Source organism: Phyllobates terribilis, unplaced genomic scaffold (assembly GCF_046119375.1).
Source record: "Phyllobates terribilis strain yellow unplaced genomic scaffold, ASM4611937v1 Scaffold_1__5_contigs__length_1240528914, whole genome shotgun sequence".
Taxonomy (NCBI): domain Eukaryota; kingdom Metazoa; phylum Chordata; class Amphibia; order Anura; family Dendrobatidae; genus Phyllobates; species Phyllobates terribilis.
In genome coordinates, this window is record NW_027362761.1 from 844,009,827 (window position 1) to 844,028,751 (window position 18,925).

Here is an 18,925-nt window from a genome sequence, read left to right on the forward strand (position 1 = left end):
GAATAAATAGGCCAACAAGGTCATGTGACCAGCAATAGAAAAAACCTAAGAGCAAGGTTCTAACAGTACCCCCCCTTCTAAGAGGATCCTCCGGATCCCCTAGGACCAGGGTTATCAGGAAATCTCCTGTGAAACGCTCTGATAAGTCTGGATGCGGAAACATCATCCGACCTCACCCAAGAGTTATCCTCGGGTCCGAAACCTTTCTAGGCCACGAGATACTGCAAACTACCTCTATACCGTCTAGAGTTAAGGATGCGAGAAATTTCATATTCCCCATCCTCCACCACCGGAGGAACAGAGGCAGAGGCGTCACAATCCGACACAACAGCTTTTTTCAACAGAGAGACATGAAACACCGGATTAATTCTCCAGGAGGTAGGAACCTCCAACCTAACAGCAGATTGGTTGACAACCTGAAGCACCTTAAAGGGCCCTACAAACTTGGGACCCAATTTCTTAGAAGGAATCCTCAACCGCAGATTCCTAGAGGACAACCAAACTATGTCACCAACAGTGAACAAAACCTCCTGTCGTTTCCTATCAAAGTAGTCTTTAGATTTTCTGTTGGCCTCCTGAAGATTACCACGCACATCTGTCCAAACTCTCTCCAAATCACCGGAAAAATTCTCCTCCTCAGGCACGGCAGATCCCAACTTGGAGAACGACCCAAACGACGGATGTCTCCCAGAACAACAAAAAAAAGGCGAACAACCAGCAGAAGAAGATGTATGATTGTTCAGAGCAAATTCAGCAAGTGGCAGAAACTCAGACCACCCCTCTTGATTGTCTGCCACAAAACAACGCAAGAACTGCTCAACATCCTGGTTTTTCCTTTCTGTCTGGCCATTAGATTCAGGATGATATCCGGATGAGAACGACAAATGAACTCCCAACCTGTCACAAAAGGCACGCCAAAAACGAGCCACGAACTGAGGTCCCCTATCAGAAACAATGTCAGTAGGAACGCCATGAAGTCTGACAATTTCCTTGACAAAGGCCTTAGCGAGAGTTTTAGCGCAGGGCAGTTTGACGAAGGGAACCAAGTGACACATCTTGCTAAAATGGTCCACGACCACCCAGATGACAGTAAAACCCTCAGAGGGGGGAAGGTCAGTTATAAAGTCCATAGCCAAATGTGTCCAAGGAGCACTGGGAACCTCCAGAGGGCAAAGTAACCCCGCAGCAGGAGTATGTGAGGACTTAGATCTAGCACATATAGTACATTGACGCATCCATTTAATGACTTCCTTCTGCCATCCAGGCCACCAAAAACTGCGACCCACCAGTCTCTTGGTCTCAGAGATTCCGGGATGACCTGCCAACCGAGATTCGTGACACTCAACAAACAAATCTCTCCTAAAGGTCCCAGGCACAAACAACCTCCCATGGGGAGTGTTAGATGGGGCATTCTCCTGTGCTTTAAGAATCTCATCTTCCAAAACGGAGTCCAAAGCAGCTATCACAACACCTTCTTGTAAAATGTTCTCCTCTTTCTCAGCACCGACTATGGGAGAAAAACTGCGAGACAAGGCATCCGCCTTAACATTCTTAGTACCTGGGATGTAAGTAACGGAGAAATTAAACCGCGAGAAAAACAATGCCCACCTATCCTGATGGGCATTCAGGCGCTTGGCAGCATCAAGATATATCAGATTTTTATGATCCGTAAAAACCTGAACGGGAAATTCAGCACCTTCCAAGAGGTGGCGCCAGTGTTCAAATGCGAGTTTAATAGCCAATAATTCCCGATTACCAATATCGTAATTCAGTTCAGTCTCCGAAAAATTTTTTGAAAAAAAAGCACAGGGATGTACTCCATCCCCGTTATCCTGAGACAATACTGCGCCAACCCCCACAGAGGAAGCATCAACCTCAACCAAAAACGGCTTAGTCACATCAGGCTGCATAAGGATGGGAGCAGAGGTGAACCTCTCCTTGAGATACACAAAAGCTTCAATGGCCTCAGAAGACCACTGAACCGCATCAGCACCTTTCCTGGTGAGATCGGTCAGAGGTTTGACAATAATAGAAAAATTTTTTATGAATTTTCTGTAATAATTGGCGAAACCCAAAAACCTCTGTATCGATTTCAAACCAATAGGCCTAGGCCATTCCTGCACAGCTTGAACTTTAACCGGGTCCATCTCAAAACCTTCGCTGGAGATAATGTAGCCCAAAAAACTAATTCTCTGTACAGCGAACTCACATTTCTCCAGCTTAGCAAAAAGCGAATTGTCCATTAATAACTGTAATACCTCACGTACGCTCCGCCAATGAGACTCCAGATCCGGCGAATAAATCAAAATGTCATCCAAATACACAACCACATTTTTGCCGATCAAAGGTCTAAGGATGTCATTAATAAGATTCTGAAAAAATGCAGGAGCATTAGTAAGACCAAAAGGCATAACCAGATTCTCAAAATGACCCACAGGAGTGTTAAAAGCAGTCTTCCATTCGTCACCCTCCTTCATGCGCAACAGATTGTATGTCCCCCGAAGGTCAATTTTAGAGAACCACTTGGCCCCCACTAACTGGTTAAACAGATCAGGAATCAATGGCAGTGGGTAAGGATTGCGTACAGTAATTTTGTTAATCTCACGAAAATCCAGACAAGGACGTAAACCGCCGTCCTTTTTTTTTACAAAAAAAAATCCAACCGCCACAGGAGACTTAGAGGGCCTAATGTGACCGGCGGCCAAACTTGTCTGTATGTATTCCTCCAAAGCCTTTCTCTCAGGAATAGTAAGGTTAAATAAACGACTTTTAGGAAGAGTCGCTCCAGGGACAAATTCAATAGAACAATCATAGTCTCTATGGGGAGGCAAAACCTGCGATTCCTTCTCAGAAAAAACTCTCCAAAAATCCTGAATAGGAACAGGCAATTCCCCCCTATCCACAGCTGCAATACGCCCGTTACAACACTTGTCATAACATTTATGGCTCCAGGATTTAATTTCATTGGTAGACCAATCCAGTACAGGATTGTGCAATTTTAACCAGGGCAATCCCAAGACCACCGGAGAAGGCAAGTTATTCAAGACTACCAAATCCAATTTCTCATGGTGAACACCATTAATAGTGAGAGGAAATTCACAGACCTTGAGAGTAACATTCTTCAAAGGGGAGCCATCCACAGAAACCACAGCAATGGGGGATGATAAAGGTTCGGGTTTTAAATTGAGTCTTTCCAAGAATCCCCCATCAATTACATTCAGAGTAGACCCACAATCAACAAACACCTGAAATTCCATTAATTTTTCCTGAGCAATCGTGGAAGCAGCTAAAAATACACCCTTGGAATTTAAACAGGCAATACGGGCATGACTGACCATTTTTTTTTCTTTCTTCATACGAAGCTCACAGCCTTTAATCAAATGACCAGATTTTCCGCAATAGAAACACAAGCCTTCAGAAAATCTGCGGTCCTTTTCTTGAGAGCGAGGTGCCATCGCTCCAATCTCCATCGGTTCACCACTGTTAGTACACACATTCTCATAACCAGAAACTGACATAGCAGAGGATTTGCTCTCATTAACCCTTGCACGCAGTCTCCTATCCACCCGTATAGCTAATTGCATAGCCTGTTGCAAATCTTCAGGTGTAGGATAAGCAATTAGCAGGTCTTTAACCCTTTCATTGAGCCCAGCAAGAAACAGACTTTTCAGAGCAGAATCGTTCCACCCTGTTTGAGTAGACCATCGACGGAAATGAGTACAATATTTTTCCACATTACCTGATCCCTGTCTCAAACGTCTTAACTCAGTCTCAGCTGATGAGACACGGTCAGGATCATCATATAATAGCCCCAAAGCAGAAAAAAAACTATCCACTGATCTGAAGCATGTATCACTAGGTTGCAAAGAAAAGGCCCACTCCTGAGGCTCTTTGCGCAAAAGTGACATTATGAACCCTATGCGCTGGGATTCATCCCCAGAGGACTTGGGTCTCAAACGAAAATACAATAAGCAAGCATTTTTAAATGAAAAAAATTCTCGGTGTTCACCAAAAAATAAATCCGGCAAATGTACCTTAGGCTCCAAGAAATGTGCTCCAGGACAGTTACTCACGTGCTGACGGAGCTCGGTCACCTCCAGAGAGAGTCCCTGCAGGCGTTTAGCCAAATCCAGAACCGACACCATGATGGAACAGAAAAATCTTTCCTTAGAAAAATTGCAGGCTGGACTTACTGTTATGTTCTGCTACCAGAGCTAAGGAAAGAGAGGAGATCTGTCCCTACGATAGAACTCAGCTTAATCCCTACGATGTAACAGGGAACCTGATCCTGCGATCAGACCTGCTAAAGTCCTAAGCTAGTCTGTACGGAGACCTATAGATGTGGGGAAGGAATCCCTACAAGTACTAAGGACTGGGAGGATAAAGGGACACCTCCTAACAGAAATAGTAGCAGACAGACGAACAAACAAAATATATAGAACACAGAGGTCCGTAGACCAAGCAAACTAACAGAGTTAGATACAGAGCACAGGCTAGCTAGAAAGTAGTTATACAATGAAGTCCAGCAAAGCCAGAAGGGCGGAGCAGGAATAAATAGGCCAACAAGGTCATGTGACCAGCAATAGAAAAAACCTAAGAGCAAGGTTCTAACAGTTATAGCTCTCAGAATATAGTGATGCAAAAACTATTTTTTTTTCTTAAAAATTGTTTTTCTTGTGTAAAAGTGGCAAAACATAACAAAATATACAGTACAGACCAAAAGTTTGGACACACCTTCTCATTTAAAGATTCTTCTGTATTTTCATGACTATAAAAATTGTACATTCACACTGAAGGCATCAAAACTATGAGTTAACACATGTGGAATTATATACTTAACAAAAAAGTGTGAAACTACTGAAAATATGTTTTATATTCTTGGTTCTTTAAAGTAGCCACCTTTGATGACTGCTTTGCACACTCTTGGCATTCTCTTGATGAGCTTCAAGAGGTAGTCACTGGAAATGGTCTTCCAACAATCTTGAAGGACTTCACAGAGATGCTTAGCACTTGTTGGCCCTCTTGCCTTCACTTTGCGGTCCAACTCACCCCAAACCATCTCGATTGGGTTCAGGTCTGGTGACTGTGGAGGCCAGGTCATCTGGCGTAGCACCCCATCACTCTCCTTCTTGGTCAAATAGCCTTTACACAGCCTGGAGGTGTGTTTGGGGTCATTGTCCTGTTGAAAAATAAATGATGGTCCAACTAAACGTAAACTGGATGGAATAGCATGCCGCTGCAAGATGCTGTGGTAGCCATGCTGGTTCAGTATGCCTTCAATTTTGAATAAATCCCCAACAGTGTCACCAGCAAAGCACCCCCCCACCATCACACCTCCTCCTCCATGCTTCACGGTGGGAACCAGGCATGTAGAGTCCATCCGTTCACCTTTTCTGCATCGCACAAAGACACGGTGGTTGGAACCAAAGATCTCAAATTTGGACTCATCAGACCAAAGCACAGATCTCCACTGGTTTAATGTCCATTCCTTGTGTTCTTTAGCCCAAACAAGTCTCTTTTGCTTGTTGCTTGTCCTTAGCAGTGGTTTCCTAGCAGCTATTTTACCATGAAGGCCTGCTGCACAAAGTCTCCTCTTAACAGTTGTTGAAGAGATGTGTCTGCTGCTAGAACTCTGTGTGGCATTGACCTGGTCTCTAATCTGAGCTACTGTTAACCTGCGATTTCTGAGGCTGGTGACTCGGATAAACTTATCCTCAGAAGCAGAGGTGACTCTTGGTCTTCCTTTCCTGGGGCGGTCCTCATGTGAGCCAGTTTCTTTGTAGTGCTTGATGTTTTTTGCAACTGCACTTGGGGACACATTCAAAGTTTTCCCAATTTTTAGGACTGACTAACCTTCATTTCTTAAAGTAATGATAGCCACTCGTTTTTCTTTACTTAGCTGCTTTTTTCTTGCCATAATACAAATTCTAACAGTCTATTCAGTAGGACTATCAGCTGTGTATCCACCAGACTTCTGCACAACACAACTGATGGTCCCAACCCCATTTATAAGGCATGAAATCCCACTTATTAAACCTGACAGGGCACACCTGTGAAGTGAAAACCATTTCCGGTGACTACCTCTTGAAGCTCATCAAGAGAATTCCAAGAGTGTGCAAAGCAGTCATCAAAGGTGGCTACTTTGAAGAACCTAGAATATAAGACATATTTTCAGTAGTTTCACACTTTTTTGTTAAGTATATAATTCCACATGTGTTAATTCATAGTTTTGATGCCTTCAGTGTGAATGTACAATTTTTATAGTCATGAAAATACAGAAAAATCTTTAAATGAGAAGGTGTGTCCAAACTTTTGGTCTGTACTGTATATAAATGTGGAATCGCTGTAATCGGACTGATCAGAAGAATAAAGTTGCCCTGTCACTTTTTCCACACGGTGAACGGCATAAGAAAAAAAACAATTCCTGAATTACTAGTTTTTGTTCATTCTGCCTCCCAAAAATCAAAATAGAAAGCTCTCAAAATATGACAAAGCAAAACTTTGTTTTGTAAAAAAATAATTTTTAGTGTGTGATAGCTGCCAAACAAAAAAAAACCTATATAAATCTGGTATCTCTTTAATTGCAGCGACGCAAAGAATAAAACCGCCTTATAATTTATACTGCACGAGGAACAGCGTGAAAAATAAATACAATTCTTGACCTGCTGTCGATTTGTTCATTCTTCCTCCCAAACATCGCAATAAGGCTCAGCTCACATTTATCCTGCGCTGTATGCTGAGCGCTTATACCGGAGTTTCCATGAAAATCTCTGAAATACGTGATTCAGACTGAACCCCCGATGGAAGATTCCCTATAATGAGGCAGATGGAGATACTGCGGACACTGTGTGGCCTTTGATCTGGCAGTGTCCATCTTTTTAAGCATGCATAAAAATGTAGTCTATCATTATTGCACCCCTGAAAATAAGGACACCGCCGAACAGAGACTAGATGGAGTACAAAAAAGCAAGTCCCCATTCATGTCTGTCATCTGTCAGCGGAAATATAGGAGGCTTCCAAGCTCCTAGTAGCACAAATGCTCTGGAAAAGCTCTATTACTCCTCTCCCCCCTAAAGGAATCCAGCGAATTCTGCGTTTCCAAATCCAAATGCCCTCCTGAGCCCCACAGTGTGCCTAAACTACATTTAGTGTCAACATGTTTGGCATTTTTGTTATCGATGAGAGCCAGCTTATTTTCCGGGTGCATGTCTCCAGAAGTACAAGCTGGGCATAACGAATAGGCACTACAATGTACTGGGCACTACAATGGCAGATTTGCAATTTTCACACGGCAACATCCACAGCTACTTGTTTCTGGAAAATACCCATGGAGTCAAAATAGTCACTACACCGGTTGATATATTCCCAGAGGGGTGTAATTTTCAAAATGGTGTCACATGAGGGGGGATTCTGCTCTTCTAGCACTTAGGGGTTCTGTATATGGAGTCCACACACTATTCTGCAATAATTTGTTCTTCAAGAGTTAAATAGTGCTTCTTCCCTCCCGAGTCATGCCGCATGGCTAAGCAGTACTGTTTAGCCACATATGGGATATTGCCATGTTCAGCAGAAATTGTGTGAGACATTTTGGTGCCATTTTTACCCATTTCCCTGTGTGAAAATGTAAAATATGGGGCTAAAAGGAAATTTTTGTGGGAAAAATGTAATTAATTTTTCTTCTCTGCCCAATGGTATAAAATTTTGCGACACACCCGTGGTGTCAATATGATCATTTTCTTCTGTTATCTTGTGAAAATAAAAAATTTGGGGCAACATTTTTGAGGGAAAAATTTATTTTTTCATTTTTACGGCTCAATGTTGTAAAATTCTGTGAAGCACCTGTGCTCACCACACCTCTAGATAATCTCCTTCAGGTGTGTAGTTTCCAAAATGGGGTCACTTGTGGGGGAGTTTCCATTGTTTAGGTATATCAGGGACTATTCAAAAGTCGACATGGCGTCTACTATCTATTCCACCTAATTTTGCACTCCAAAGGTCAAATGGTGCTCCTTCCCTTCTGAGCCCTGCCGTGTGACCAAACAGTACTTTTCCCCCACATATATAGTTTATCGGTTTATCAAATTGTACAGTCCATTTTCTCCTGCTACCATTGTGAAAATGATAAATTTGGTGCTGAAGCAACATTTTTGCAGAAAAAAATTATTTTTTCATTTTCACTGCTCAACGTTATAAAATTCTGTGAAGCAATTGTGGGTTCAAAGTGCTCATCATACCTTTAGATAAGTTCCTTGAGGGGTGTAGTTTCCAAAATGGGGTCACTTCTGTGGGATTTCTACTGTTTAGGCACATCAGAGGCTCTGCAAACGTGACGATTCCATTGAATTTTTGCTCTCCAAAAGTCAAATGGTGCCTCTTCCGAGCCCTGCCGTGTGCCCACCAGTAGTTTTACCCCACAAATGTGGTATCGTCGTACTGAGAAGAAATTGCATAACAAATTTTATGGTGAATTTTCCCCATTTTAACCTGTTGAAAATACAAACTTTGGGGCTAAAGGAACATTTTTGTGAAAAGGTAAAAAATTTAATTTTTTTGCCTTCCACATTTCTTTAACTCCTGTGAAGCACCTAAAGGTTTAATAAACTTCTTGGATGTGGTTTTGAGTACTTTGAGGGGTTCTGTTTTTAAAATGGTGTCACTTTTGGGTATCTTCTGTCACATATTCACTTTAAATGGGATATGGTCGTCAAAAGAATTGGTTTTGCAAATTTTGTTGGAAAAATGAAAACTTACTGATTAACGTTTAACCCTTTTAACTTGCTAACAAACATTTTTTTTACAATTATACTAATGTAAGGTAGACATGTGGTAAATGTTATTTATTAACTATTTTGTGTTGCATAACTATTTTCTTTAAGAGCATAAAAATTAAAAGTTTGAAAATTTCAATATTTTCACATTTTTTGTAAAATTTTCGATACTTTCATAAAGAAACGCAAATCATATCGATCAAAATTCACCACTAACATGAAGTACAACATGTCACAAAAAAAATTCTCACAATCACTGGGAAGCATTCCAGAGCTTTAGGCTAGGTTCCACGATGCAGAAATGCTGCAGATTTTTTCCGCATCTCCCTTGCAGGAAAAATGCATGCGGATTTTACATTCATTTTCCTGCCAGGTAGAAGCGTTTGTCAAGCGTTTTTGCATGCATTTCTGCATGTGGGTTATCAAGCGCTTTTCCAAGCGATTTTAGCATCACTTGGAAAAGTGCTTGACAACTTGGTCACACTATATAAATCCATGCAACCGGCATGGATTTATATAGTGTGACCAAGTTATAGTTGAAAAAAAGAATAAAAATGGTAAAAAATAATAAAAAAAACCATTATACTCACCGTCTGATGGCCCCCGGTCTTTTCTCCGCTGCGTCCTGTCTCTTGTACGGCTCGCAGTGGTGCGAAAGGACCTTTCATGATGCCATTTAGTCATGTGACAGGTCACGCGACCGCCAACGTCAGCGGTCGTGTGACCTGTCACATGACTAAATTATGTCATGGCAGGTCCTTTTATACCATCGCGAGCTGCCGGGGAGCCAAGACGTACCGGATAGAAGACCGCGGGACATCGGAAGGTGAGTATAATGTATATTTTTTATTTTAAATTATTTTTTTAACAGGTACTATGGTACCCAGGTCTGGAGGAGAGTCTTTTCTTCTACAGGCTTGGGTACCATCCGCACATTGAATCGCTTAATATCCGCATGTGCACATGTAGTCATGCGAATATTAAACGATTCAAAATTAATGGACATGCTGCTTATTTTTCCACAATGAAAATCCGCAGCGGAAATTTCCACAGCATGTGCACAGCACATGCGGATTATCATTGGGGACCATGGGCAGGGCTGGCTCCAGGTTTTTCTGGGCCCCGGGCGAAAGAGTCTCAGTGGGCCCCTTTAACACATACCACGATTCATGATGCAGAGATACGGCGGAGAAATATATATATATATATATATATATATATATATATATATATTAGTACAATGCAAAGATTTCACTTCTTACATTACATGAGTGATATCTATTGTAAATTCCACAATAGCTCAGAAACCGGTGAATCGCTCCACACAGAATACTGGCCCCCATACAAGGCCCCATACGGAATACTGGCCCCCATATAACGCTTCATACGGAATACTGGCCCCCATATAAGGCCCCATACGGAATACTGGCCCCCATATAAGGCTCCATGCGGAATACTGACCCCCATATAAGGCTCCATGCGGAATACTGACCCCCATATAAGGCTCCATGCGGAATACTGGCCCCCATATAAGGCTCCATACGGAATACTGGCCCCCATATAAGGCTCCATACGGAATACTGGCCCCCATATAAGGCTCCATATGGAATACTGGCCCCCATATAAGGCTCCATACTAAATACTGGCCCACATACGGAATACTGGCCCCCATATAAGGCTCCATACGGAATACTGGCCTCCATATAAGGCTTCATACGGAATACTGGCCCCCATATAAGGCTCCATACGGAATACTGGCCCCCATATAAGGCTCCATACGGAATACTGGCCCCCATATAAGGCTCCATACGGAATACTGGTCCCCTTATAAAGCTCCATACAGGATACTGGCCCCCATATAACGCTCCATACAGGATACTGGCCCCCATATAACGCTCCATACAGGATACCGGTCCCCTTATAACGCTCCATACAGGATACTGGCCCCCATATAATGCTGCATGCAGGCTGTTACCCCCCACATAATGCCCCATACAGGCTGTCCCCCCCTTATAATGCTCCATGCAGGCTGTTACCCCCCACATAATGCCCCATACAGGCCCCCCCTTTCAATGCTCCATGCAGGCTGTTACCCCCCACATAATGCCCCATACAGGCTGCCCCCCCCCTTATAATGCCCCATGCAGTCTGTTCCCCCCCACATAATGCCCCATACAGCCCCCCCCCCCTTTTAATGCTCCATGCAGGCTGTTACCCCCCACATAATGCCCCATACAGGCTGCCCCCCCCTTTATAATGCCCCATGCAGGCTGTTCCCCACCTTATAATGCCCCATGCAGGCTGTCACCCCTCCTCTTTATAATGCCCCATGCAGGATGTCCCCCCCCCTCTTTATAATGCCCCATGCAGGCTGTTCCCCACCTTATAATGCCCCATGCAGGATGTCCCCCCCTCTCTTTATAATGCCCCAAGCAGGATGCCCCCCCCCTTCTCTTTATACTGTCCCATGCCTCCATACATTAAAAAAAAAAAAAATCAAATACTCACCTCCCTTCTCCTCACCTGCTACCTGCTGCCCGCTGCCCGCTGCTCGGGTCCGAACTCCAGCGTTGTCGGCGTCTTCCCACTTAGCGCTCCCTGTGACGGCTCAGGGGAGGGCGCGGTGTAAAGGCGTCACCGCGCCCTCTGACCTGAGACGTCACAGGGAGCGCAGAGCAGGAAGACAGCTGATTTGCGGAGGCACGGGGAGAGGTAAGTATCCAGCTGCCGGGGCCCTGAGCAAGCGGCGGAGAAGGGCGGGCGCAGACGCCGCTCTCCTCCGCCCATAGCCCAGCGGGGTGCGCGACCGCCAGTGGGCCCCTCTGCCTGCTCAGGGCCCCGGCATTTGCCCGGGTGCTGACGCCGGCCCTGACCATGGGGCACGTATTACCAAGCGTTTTTTAAGCGTTTTCACTGCAGAAATTCTGAGGCTAAAACGCTTGAAAAACGCATAGTGGGCACACAGCCTAACCTCATAAAATGACCATGAAGGAAAATGACTGGTCAGGAAGGTGAACACAGGCTTGGGGCTGAAGGGGTAAGTTAGTGGAATATTGAGCTTAGTTACATTATAAGATCAATTTTTAGGTTTTTGGTGTTTATATGGTTTAGAAAAAAACTGGCTTACTTTATAAAAAAAAAATCTCAAAAATCTTATTTTAAATGTGTTCAGTGAGATGAATAATCTTCCAAACATTAGGTGTGCATATAGCATGCGAGGTAAGGTGAGCGTTTGTCATGTACCTGGCAAATCCTGTTTAATGTGTATTAAATCATTGCTTTGTCATTACGAGTCCCTCCCATTTTTACAAAACATGCTTAGCAATAACATAATGCTCTTAGAATTTTTGGCTTTTCCGTATTGCAGTGCACGTGGGAAATCGACCTTTCCAAAGACAGACTTGGAACATATTTTATTAATCATTTGCAGGCAAAATTGTATTGTGTCAGTATGATGCATTTGGCACACAGCTTGGAGTTTCACCACCTTTACAAAAGTTTGTATTGCCAAGAGGAACATAGATGGCAGAGGCTGTGGACTGCTGAACAAGCTTTTATTCCTTGCTCTCCGTGGTTTGCTGTTGTAGTAATATTATACAATGGATAAACAGTGAGTCTGAATTTGTATTTATTATAACATGTTGGGCGAACAACTTGAGAACAGAAATGTAAACTTTACAAAGTGTGTGTGAATGAGTCAGATATGCAGATGCAGTTCCTGTGCTGAGCCTAGACTTCCATACAGTAGTTCTCATTATCACGCTGCACTATCCAGCATTTTAATCTGTTACCAATTAGTTATTTTTGTGTGTTTGTTACTTTTTTTTTGGAAAACATATTTAATATATGTTTGAAAAATGTTTGCACCATTATTGGCCATTGCCAAAAGGGAGTCACTGGAAAAAAAAAATCACAATTTAGCGATTGGCATTTAATGAAAAGAAAAATAAACTGACCCACCAATATGCATATTTGGAACAAAAGCATATAGATTTTACCTAGTGACATTTAATACAATTGATGATCATTTTTTATTTCCAGACTGAGGACAAATTTTCTCCGGCTCCGACATAACAGTCACACCCTCTTTTTACGATTTTCAGTCTCGCTAATACAGTGGAAAAGGGTGAACTCTGGTGGAAGATGACTTCCATAAATATTAATGAGAGCTCGCTGTAAGCAGTGAACTGCCCTTAAGGACTATTTTTGCTCACATAAATACCTGCGATCCTTAGATCTTGTGTAGCAGTTAGGAGTCCCTGTAAACCACATACAGACGGCACTCTGATTGGAAATACACTGTATTTACACCATCAGGCTGTTAGCATTCATAAAAGTGCCACAAAAACATAGGAAACCTTCAAACTTTACCACAGGAATGAAATCATAGTGTAACCCTTGTTGTCTGGGTAGAAAGTGAGCCGTAGTTTAGATGGACTGGTTTGAGTGACAAAGTTCCAAGGAAAATTGTTTCTGACAGACATAATAATAGCCGACTGTTAGCATACTGATATATGTGTAATATAGCCTTTGTAGTTAATCCAAATCAGTCCTACTTTCCTACCAGCAATAATATTTGAGCCCTTGTGTGAGACACATAGACTATCTAAAATGACATTATATTAGCTTATATTTGGTATTTAGCTCAAATATTTTCATTTTTTAACTTTTCTTTCTCTTTACTTTTGTTATTGTTGCATGCGTCAGTTTTATGTAGTTGAACAGTAACCCACAGGCAGGAGCTATGAAATCGGTCTAGGTGTCCCAAGATACTGTAGGGGTTTTAAAATCCTTGATCACGGAATTTCGTTATTGTAGTTGTTTAATGAACAATGAATTGCTTCCTACTCTTCTTTTGTAAGCGTGCTCCACTCTCCATTTCCCATAACCCCCATACTCTCCACATATGTAGGTATAGTGCCACTCTTCTTAGGCTATGTCTGGTATTTCAGATTAGAAAAGTTCTATAATTTTACAGCAATTCTCTAGCTTAACAAGGTTTTACAATCCCTAGAACCTAAAGGTACTCTAAACACAGTGCATCAAAAATTTAAGCAATTCCTCCCTTAATTTCCGCCTTTTTATTGTACTATTTTATTTCATATTACAATAAAACAGAGAAATATAAAAAGTATTCTCTGTGTCACAAGATGTCAGAAATGCTCTCCTTCTCACTGTACTGTGTCTTGCTGCAGAGTCAGACTGAAGAACATTGGGCCCACCAGAGGATTTGATTCTGAGGGCCCGCCTTTCTCCCCCACTCAAGAGCCCCATAGCAGCTGCAAGGTTTGCACTATGATCTCTCCTGAAGTAGAAGCCAAGGCCCACCGGAGGATTCTCCGGTTCTATGGTGGGCCAGTCCAACCCTGTCTGGCTGTAAGACAAATAGCTGCAGTAGAAGTTTGCCTGCTGTGCTATATTTTGAGCAGGACAAAAGATGACTAAGAGCCCCCATATACAATAGACTGATCCCGCCGATATCGACGGGTTCAGCCGATGATCTAATATTTTTGTGGGCGCCAGCCACCTATTGATCAGGAGAGATGTCAATTGTACATGTCTGATATCGGACTGCTGATCGCATTGTTCTCCCTGAGATAAGGTGCCAGCAGACGTGTCAGTTGGCGGCTTTCTCATAGAGGACACAGGAGAACTTGGCCAACCGATGTATGGGAGAGTCGGCTGAGATGGCTATCGGCTGAACGATTGGCCAAAGCATCAGTCAGTCAACATCCATCTAATGTGTATGGCCTGCTTAAATCCCACCTCTGGCAAAAATGAGGGGACTTAAGCCAACCACTAACCAAAGATGGAACTGATCAGTGGGAAATTAATGTGTTCTCTTCAGAATTTCAACAAAAAATTTTCATGCATAAAGTACTACAAACTAACAAGAAAATGAGGGCAATTATTTACGTTAAACATTTATTACTGAGTGTAGTGTTCCATTATTGTTCCTTTAAAAATGACAATTATTTTTAAATTAGAAGATAGTTTTTTTAGGGAATATTGGCAACTTTCTACTCTGTTGTGGCAACTTCTTTATGCAAAAGGACAAAAGACAGGAACAAAAGAGAGTGCTGTCACTTTCGAAATAGTTTCTCACTTATTGACTGAACGTGTTTCCAAAATGCCAGTGACACCTAGGGTAATCGATATGGCTGCAGCAACACAGCAGAAACATGTCAAAATCTCTGGAAGTTAGCTTTACATATTTGTCCTGTACAATACTATAATTGTGGTTGGTTTATTCAGTTACACTGCCTACATTTATCCAAATAACTTTACCAGGAGAATATTTACAAGTTTTATATTTATTAATTTTCATCATAAGAACTGTTTTCATCTGTGAAATTCAAGCGGAATTGAAAAATCACTTTTGGCTTTCCAGCCGAGTGACAAAATTTATTGACAGAAATTTGTTTTTACTCCTTTCGCAGGATGAAATTATTTGCACAGGGACCAATTTTGAAAGCATCTGATTTCAATTTTAAGTATACTCTATGGGAAAGGTGGATCTGTAGCTGGCAGTGGCTCTGGGGTGGATCTAGAATTACAGCGGAGAAGAGATTTTGGGCCTTGAATATGAGCTCAATTTGTATAGTTCTTAATGGTTTTTACTGTTTTGAAATAAAATGTTAAATATTAAAATTGAGATATGAATGATTGCACCAAACCATTAACTGTGAAACGGATAATAGAGCACCCACTTTCACCATTAATCAACTAGCTTTGTGAAAAAATGAAGATCTACATTGGCATATAAAAGTTTTTGTGAACAGTTAAGCAAGTTGAAGATGAAATGATCTCTAAAAGGGCTAAAGTTAAAGATAACACATTTCCTTTGTATTTTAGGCAACAACAAAAAATATATATATATATATATATATATTTTCATCTTTTATATTTTAAAAATTACAAATAGGAAAATGGACCCATGCAAAAGTTTGGGCACCCTGCATGGTTAGTACCTAGTAGCACCCTCTTTTGAAAGTAACACAGGTTGTAAACGCTTTTTGTAACCAGACAAGAGTCTTTCAATTTTTGTTTGAGGGATTGTCATCAGTTCTTCCTTGGAAAATTCTTCCAGTTCTGTGAGATCCTGGGTCATCTTGTATGCACTGCTATTTTGAGGTCTAGCCGCAGATTTTCAATGATATTCATAGCAGGGGACTGTAAGGGCCATTGAAAAACCTTCAGCTTGCGCCTTTTGAGGTAGTCTATTGTGGATTTTGACGTGTTTAGGATCATTATCCATTTGTACTAGCCATCCTCTTTGCAACTTCAGCTTTTTTACAGATGGTGTTATGTTTGCATCAATTTGTTGAAATTTCATTAAATCCATTCTTACCTCTACCCGTGAAATGTTCCCCATGCCATTGGCTGCAACACAACCCCAAAGCATGATTACTCCACCCCCATGCTTAATTGTTGGCGAGATGTTCTTTTTCTGAAATTCTGTGCTTCTTTAGATGTTCTTTTGCATACTTCTGACTCTGAATTTTATGGTGAGAATGCAAGAGAGGTTTTCTTCTGATGAGTCTTCCAAAAAGGCCATATTTGTGCAGGTGTCTCTGAACAGTAGAACAATGTACCACAACTCCAGAGTCTGCTAAATCTTTCTAAAGGTCTTTTGCAGTCAAGCGGGGGTTCTGATTTGCCTCTCTAGCAATCCTATGAGCAGCTCTCACTGAAATTTTGCTTGGTCTTCCAGACCTTATCTTGACCTCCACTGTTCCTGTTAACTGCCATTTCTTAATTACATTTCGAACTGAGGAAAGGGCAACTTGAAAACACTTTGCTATCTTCTGATAGCATTCTCATGCTTTGTTGGCCTCTGCCATTTTCATGGTGCTAGGCAGCTACTTAGAAGAACCCATGGCTGCTATTTTGTGGCACAAGCTTAGAGAATTCAGGGCTTTTATAAAGCTGGGGAATTTGCATCACCTGGCCTTTCCTAATGATGATAGTGAACAAGTCATAACACTAACAGGCTAATTGTAGGTCTGAAACTTGGTCAAAGTTATCTGAGCACACACATCTCCAAGGGTGCCCAAACTTTTGCATCAGCCCATTTTCTTTTTTATAATTTTTAATATGTAAAAATTTGAAATATATATATTTTTTTTGCCTAAAATACAAAGGAAATGTGTCATCTTTAACTTTAGGCCTTTTAGAGATAATTTCATCTTCAACTTGCTTAACTGTTCACAATAACAGTAATTTTGACCAGGGGTGCCCAAACTTTTACATGCCACTGTAGAGGGATTTCTCACAATATATTAATCAATACAGCAAAATATAATAAAATTAAACAACTAAAGGAAAAGTCATTATACATAAACTCCCAAATATTTTTAAAAAGCAAATCCCAATTGTTTTGTCTCGGTAGGTAATCACTACAAAATTAAACTGTCAGCCTACTTGTAACAGTGACAGGAAGCTTTCTTAGAATGTTACAGCATGTGCAGTAGGAAGCTCATTAGCTGTGACCTGGAGATACCTATTCCATGAACTTTTATTGAGAAAGGCAGGGTGGACTGCAGAATGTGTGGTCTCTTCATACTTTAGTATTTCTGGTATTTCCTGTGTTCAATCAGAAAGACATCTTGGCAGCAGTGTGTACAGTCTTTTCTTATCCATCACTTCTGGTATCTCCAGTATTCAATCAGAAGGACATGGTGGACAGCAGTGTGAGTGGCCACCTCTTACCTCAGCACTTATGGTATCTTCAGCATTAAATGAGAATGACAAGGTGGACACCAGTATGAGCAGCCTCTTCTTACCTCAGCACTACTGGAATCCCCAGTATTAGATTAGAAAGACATGGAAGACTGCAGTGTGAACATTATTTTCTTACCTCAGCACTGATGGTATCTCCATTATTAGATCAGGTAGACAAGTTAGTCAGCAGTGTGTGCAGTTTCTTCATACCTTAGTATTTCTGGTATCTCCAGTATTAAATGAGAAAAATTAGGTGAGTAGCAGTGTGAGCAGCCTCACTTTACCTCAGTTATTTATTATCATATCACCATTTATTCCATGGGGCTTTACACGTGAAAAGGGGTATACATAGCAAACAAAAAGTACAATAATTTTAACAAGAACGAGTCATCGACTGGTACAGGAGGAGATAGGACCCTGCCCGCGAGGGCTCACAATCTACAAGGGACGGGTGAGGATAGAGAAGGAGAGGGCAGTGCTGGTAGTGCAGTGGTATCAGTTCCCCTGGTATTTCTATTGTTAGATCACAAAGACGGGTTTGGACAGCAGTGTGGGCAGTTTATTCTTACCTCAGCGCCTCTAGTATCTCCAGTATTAAAGAGGTTGTCCACTACTTTTTCATTGATAACCTATCCTTAAGATCGGCCAGGGTTCGACACCCAACACGCCCGCCAATCAGCTGTTATCGGTGATGGCGGTGGTGGCCGGCGGTGGCTGGCTGTCTTCTGATAGTGGCCACTGCAGGGCACTCCACATCCGCCTCCTATTGATTTGAATAGGAGGCAGATGTGTAGTACCAAGCCTTGGCTTTTTCTCAGAATCTTTGTTATCTCCAGATTTAGATCAGATATACAGGGCGGGCAGCAGTGTGATCAGCATCTTCTAATCTCAGTTCCCCAGGTATCTCCAGTAATTGATCAGACAGACAGGGTGGACAGCAGTGTGAATGACCTCTTAATACCTCAGCATGACTGGTATCTCCAGGATTATATCAGAAAGACAGGGTTGATAGCAGTGTGATCAGCATCATCCCTGGTATTTCATTTTTTTGTTTCAGATAAACATAATGCAAAGCAGTGTGATAAGCCTCTTCTTATATCAGCAGACCTGAACCCCTGGTGTCTTCAGTATTAAATAAGATAGACAGGGTAAACAGCAGTTTTAGCCACCTCTTTAGAACCCCTTGTAGCTCCAGTATTAGATCAGAAAGTCAAGCTGAAAAGTAGCTTGAGCAGCCTCTTCTTACCTCAGAAACTCCTTTCATCAATGGTATTAGATCAGATAGACAGAATGGACAGTCATTGGATAGTTATTTGAGAAGCCTCTTCTCACCTTTGAAGCCCTGGACCACTGGTATCTCCATTATTAAATCAGAAAGATATGGTGGACAGCAGTGTGAGCAGCCTCTTCTTACCTCAGGAACTCCTGGCATC

The 18,925-nt window shown here is 41.9% G+C and overlaps 1 protein-coding gene across 6 annotated transcripts in view; it reads left to right on the top strand.

Annotated features, from left to right (window-relative positions):
- The window catches only part of BMPR1B (bone morphogenetic protein receptor type 1B), a 671,971-nt gene that overhangs the window by 282,299 nt on the left and 370,747 nt on the right, over nucleotides 1-18,925 (top strand). For 2 of the 6 annotated variants that reach the window (XM_073638277.1, XM_073638313.1), the window contains exon 1: nucleotides 12,231-12,378. The exons of the other annotated variants lie outside the window; for them this stretch is intronic. The gene's annotated coding sequence lies outside the window, so the exon portion shown is untranslated. Of the gene's footprint in view, nucleotides 1-12,230; nucleotides 12,379-18,925 lie in introns of those variants that run through there. 6 annotated transcript variants of the gene reach the window in all.